Source organism: Nycticebus coucang, chromosome 6 (assembly GCF_027406575.1).
Source record: "Nycticebus coucang isolate mNycCou1 chromosome 6, mNycCou1.pri, whole genome shotgun sequence".
Lineage (NCBI taxonomy): Eukaryota > Metazoa > Chordata > Mammalia > Primates > Lorisidae > Nycticebus > Nycticebus coucang.
Window position 1 is genome coordinate 76208871 of NC_069785.1, and position 6000 is coordinate 76214870.

A 6000-nucleotide genomic window follows, 5' to 3' on the forward strand; every position below is an offset into this window, starting at 1 on the left:
CAGTGTAAGAAGTGTGCCCTTCTCTCCACATCCACGCCAACATTTCTGGTTTTGGGATTTTGTTATGTGGGCTTCTCTTACTGGGGTTAGGTGATATCTCAGAGTAGTTTTGATTTGCATTTCTCTGATGATTAAGGATGATGAGCTTTTTTTCATGTGTTTGTAGATCTTGCGTCGGTCTTCTTTAGAGAAGTTTCTCTTCAAGTCCCTTGCCCACCCTGAGATGGGGTCACGTGTTCTTTTCTTGTTAATCCGTTTGAGTTCTCTGTGGATTCTGGTTATTAGACCTTTATCGGAGGTATAACCTGCAAATATTTTCTCCCATTCTGAGGGCTGTCTGCTTGCTTTACTTACTATGTTCTTGGCTGTGCAGAAGCTCTTTAGTTTGATCAGGTCCCAGTAGTATATTTTTGATACTGTTTCAATTGCCTGGGGAGTCCTCCTCATAAAATATTCACCCAGGCTGATTCCTTCAAGAGTTTTCCCTGCACTTTCTTCAAGTATTTTTATAGTTTCATGTCTTAAGTTTAAATCTTTTATCCAGTGAGAGTCTATCTTAGTTAATGGTGAAAGGTGTGGGTCCAGTTTCAATCTTCTACAGGTTGCCAGCCAGTTCACCCACCACCATTTTTTTTTTTTTTAAAGGGCTGGATTTTTATTCTGGTTTTGAGAGATTTAGCAGGATTTTTTGACCTCCGAAATACCTTTTTTTTTTTTTTTTTGTGGTTTTTGGCCGGGGCTGGGTTTGAACCCGCCACCTCCGGCATATGGGACCAGCGCCCTACTCCTTGAGCCACAGGCGCCCAGCACCATTTGTTAATAGGGAATCTTTTCCCCACTGAATGTTTTTAATTGGCTTATCGAAGATCAAATAACGGTAAGTACCTGGATTCATCTCTTGGTTCTCTATTCTGTTCCAGACATCTACTTCTCTGTTTTTGTGCCAATACCATGGCGTTTTGATCACTATTGATTTATAGTACAGTTTCAGGTCTGGTAGCGTGATTCCTCCTGCTGTGTTTTTATTGCTGAGTAATGTTTTGGCTATTTTTTCTGATTCCATATAAAACGAAGTATTATTTTTTCAAGACCTTTAAAATATGACAATGGAGCTTTAATAGGAATTGCATTAAAATTATATATTGCTTTGGGTAGTATAGACATTTTAACAATGTTGATTCTTCCCAGCCATGAACATGGTATGTTTTTCCATTTGTTAACATCTTCAGCTATTTCTTTTCTTAAAGTTTCATAGTTCTCTTTGTAGAGATCTTTCACGTCCTTTGTTAGGTGTACTCCCAAATATTTCATCTTCTTTGGCACTACTGTGAAAAGAATAGAGTCCTTGACTGTTTTTTTGGCTTGGTTATTTTTGGTATATATAAAGGCTACAAATTTATGGGTGTTGATTTTGTAGCCTGAGACATTGCTGTATTTCTTGATCACTTCTAAAAGTTTTGTAGTAGAATCCCTAGTGTTTTCCAGATATATGATCATGTCATCTGTGAAGAGTGAAAGTTTGATCTCTTCTGACCCTATGTGGCCCTTGATCACCTTTTCTTCCCTAATTTCAATGGCTAAAACTTCCATTACAATGTTAAAGAGCAATGGAGACAATGGGCAACCTTGCCTGGTTCCTGATCTGAGTGGAAATGATTTCAATTTAACTCCATTCAATACGATATTGGCTGTGGGTTTGCTATAGATGGCCTCTATCAGTTTAAGAAATGTCCCTTCTATAACAATTTTCTTAAGTGTTATGATCATGAAGGGATGCTGGATATTATCAAAAGCTTTTTCTGCATCAATTGAAAGAATCATATGGTCCTTATTTTTTAGTTTGTTTATGTGCTGAATTACATTTATAGATTTATGTATATTGAGCCAGCTTTGAGACCCTGGGATAAATCCCACTTGGTCGTGGTGTATAATTTTTGATGGGTTTTTGGATTCTGTTTGTTAGGATCTTATTGAGTATTTTAGCATCAGTATTCATTAGTGATATTGGTCTATATTTCTTTTATTGTTGGGTCTTTCCCTGGTTTGGGGATCAAGGTGATGTTTGCTTCATAGAATGTGTTGGGTAATATTCCTTCTTTTTCTATATTTTGGAAGAGGTTTAGTAATATAGATACTAGTTCTTCTTTAAAGGTTTGGTAGAATTCTGAATTCTGACGTAAAGCCATCTGGTCCTGGGCTTTTCTTTTTAGGGAGATTTTGTATAGTTGATGCTATTTCAGAACTTGATATAGGCCTATTCAACATTTTCACTTCATTCTGGTTAAGTCTTGGTAGGTGGTGTACTTCCAGGTATTGGTCGATTTCTTTCAGATTTTCATATTTCTGAGAGTAGAGTTTCTTGTAGTATTCGTTAAGGATTTTTTGAATTTCTGAGGGGTCTGTTGTTATTTCATCGTTACCATTTCTGATTGATGAAATTAGAGATTTTAGTCTCTTTTTTCCTGGTTAGGTCGGCCAAAGGTTTATCTATTTTATTGATGTTTTCAGAAAACCAACTTTTGGATTTATTGATCTGTTGTATAATTCTTTTGTTTTCAATTTCATTTAATTCTGCTCTGATTTTGGTTATTTCTTTTCTTCTGCCTGGTTTGGGGTTGGAGTGTTCTTCCCTCTCTAGTTCCTTGAGATGTCTCATTAAGTTATTAACTTCCTCTCTTTCTGTTTTCTTGAGGAAGGATGGCAGTGCTATAAATTTCCCTCTTAGGACTGCCTTTGCAGTATTCCAGAGGTTCTGGTAATTTATGTCTTGATTGTTGTTTTGTTCCAAAAAATTTAGTGATTTCTTTCTTAATCTCGTCTATAACCCATCTGTCCATCAGCATAAGGTTGTTTAGCTTCCATGTTTTTGTATGGGTATGCAGGTTTCTGTTGTTATTCAGTTCAACTTTTATTCCATGATGGTCTGAGAAGATGCAAGGAATAATTTCTATTTTTTTTAATTTGCTGAGGTTAGATTTGTGGCCTAGGATATGGTCGATTTTGGAGTATGTTCCGTGAGCTGATGAGAAGAATGTGTATTCAGTGTTGTTGGGATGAAATGTTCTGTAGATGTCTGTTACGTCCAGATGTTGAATGGCTAAGTTTAAATCTAACATTTCTTTGCTTAGCTTCTTTTTGGAGGAGCTATCCGGTACTGCTAAAGGGGTGTTAACATCTCCAATTACTATGGAACTGGAGGAAATCAAGTTGCTCATGTCTGTTAGAGTTTCTCTTATAAATTGAGGTGCTTCTGGTTGGGTGCATGAATATTAATAATTGAAATCTCATCATATTGAGTATTACCTTTAACAAATATAAAATGTCCATCCTTATCCTTCCTATTTCAGTTGGTTTAAAGCCCATTGTGACTGCGAATAGGATTGCAATGCCTGCTTTTTCCTGCTTTCCATTTGCCTGGAGTATAGATGACTATCCCTTCACCTTGAGCCTATATTTGTCTTTTAATGTAAGATGTGATTCTTGTATGCAGCAGAAATCTGCCTTGAGTTTTTGTGTCCAGTCAGCCAACCTGTGCCTCTTTAGAGGACAATTTAAACCATTCACATTAATTGAGAATATTGATAAGGCTTTCAAGAGTCCGGTGGACATTTTTAATCCTTTTGCGACTGTGGAAGTTGGAATTTGATCAAAATTTTCTGGGTGGGTTTACTTTTGAGGTGGAGGATTACACTGGTCTTTATGGAGGATAGGTCTGAGAATATCCTGGAGAGCTGGTTTAGTTATGGCAAATTTCTTCAGCATGTGAATGTCATTGAAGTATTTAATTTCTCCATCATAAATGAAACTCAGTTTAGCTGGGTACAGGATCCTGGGTTCAAAGTTATTTTGTTTTAGGAGATTAAAAGTTGATGACCATCCTCTTCTAGCTTGAAAGGTTTCAGCAGAGAGATTTGCAGTTATTCTAATATTCTTCCCCTTGTAGGCGATAGTTTTCTTTCGTCTGGCTGCTTTCAGAATTTTCTCCTTCATACTAACTTTAGTGAAATTGATTATGATGTGTCTGGGGGATGTCTTATTTGGGTTGAGTCATGCTGGAGTTCTGAAACTGTCTGCCATCTGAATTTCAGAATCTCTTGGCATGTCTGGAAAGTTCTTCTTCATAATCTCATGGAGAAGAGACTCTGTGCCTTGTGAAACCACTTTGTTGCTTTCGGGGATCCCTGTAAGACGAATATTAGTTTTCTTTGAATTATCCCAGAGGTCTCTGAGAGAGTGATCTGTTTTTGCCCTCCATTTCTCTTCCTCTTTGAGAGTTTGGGAGCGTTTGAAAGCTCTGTCTTCAATGTCAGAAATCCTTTCTTCTGCTTGCTCCATTCTGTTACTGAGGGATTCTACTGTGTTTCTCAGATCTTTGAGGGCTGAAACTTCTTGTCTCAATGTGTCAAAATCTTTGGTCATTTGGTCTTTGAATGCGTTGAATTCTTGAGATATCTTTTGGGTTACTGCTTGGAATTCTAATTCGATCTTATTTGCTATCCAGATTCTGAATTCGATTTCTGACATCTCAGCTATTTGTTTGTGCATGGGATCTTGTGCTGTGTCTGCCCCATTGGTCCTCGGGGGAGTTGATCTACTCTGATTATTCATATTGCCAGTGTTTTTCTGTTGATTTCGCCTCATGATTGTTTTTCACCTTTGCCTCTGGTCATCCTCAGAGTTGGGGAGGTGTCTCTCCAAGATTAGACCCCAGGGGGATCACTCTATTGTTGCTGGATCTTTGTAGGGAGTGACCCTGTGTAGTTCCTCTGGGGCTGCCCCAGCTGGGGAGTTCTGGTTGTGGAAGCAGCTCCAGAGTGTGACACACCCAGATCCAGCAACAGGGCGGGAGGTGGTGCTTATGGGTCTGGGAGTGCCTGTTGCCCAGTGTCTTTGGCACAGAGAGCCCAAGGCTCCAGCAGTCTCTGGCCAGATGAGCGGGCTGGTGTGGAGGCAGGGAGGATACAGGAGGGAGGACGCAGGGTGGCACAGCTCCCACAGTTCCTGGTCAGGGCATGTGGAGGCCCAGCAGGCACGGGTCGCGGGTCACGGGTCGCGGGTCACGGTGCAGCTCTTATGGAGGTCCAGGTGGCACCAAGCCCAGGAGTTTGAGGTTGCTATGAGCTATGACTCCACGGCACTCTACCCAGGGCAATACCCTGAGGCTCCAGTGTGCCAAAACCAGTCTCACTCTGCCCCTGAGGGTTAAGGCTGTAAAGCAGCTCAGTCCCTGCCTTTAGGCTGCTCAGTCACTAGGTTACTAGCTCCTGCCCAATCCTTGCTCTGCAACTCTGAGGGTGGAGCTTGCCAGGACAATTCTCTCACAATGGCTCCACAGCCAAACACTATTAGCTCCGTCTAGCTCAGAGGCTCAGTCTGGGGCCCTAGACAATGCCCAAAGTTCTCCGCACTCCTGCTCAAGCTCTCCCCAAGGCAGTTCAACTGAGTGCCAAGTCCAAAAACACCGAAACAGTTCACAGGTAAGGCCTTTCCGGTTTGCAGTCTCACTGCTGCTTGTACTTATGGCTGCCAGCGGGATTAGGTCGATCGAACACACGCAACCACTTGCCAGTTTTCCACTGTTTTTGTCCTCCTCTTGGGGTCCAGAAGTCCCTTGCTGACTCCCTGTATCCTCAAAGGGATGATTATAGGCAGATTCACCAGCCAGAGATGTCTGGCGTCTTATCTCCCCAGACTTACCATGCCCAGTTGCAGGGAAGCTGTTACTCGGCTGCCAACTTGCTCCACCGATCTCTATTTCCAATACATTTTTGACATCTCTGTACTAATTTGTTTATGCCTTAATAGAAGCATGTATTTTTATTTTTCTTTTCCAGTATCTTTTTTGTTTCCCCTATCCTGGTTGGGACTTCCATTACCTTATTGAAAGGAAGCGGTATTAGTGAGCACCACTCTCTTATTCTGAACTTCAAAAGGAATAAAAGGATGTTTCCTCCTATTCTTATTGGGCTAACAGTTATTTTTATTTTGTGTTATGAATGG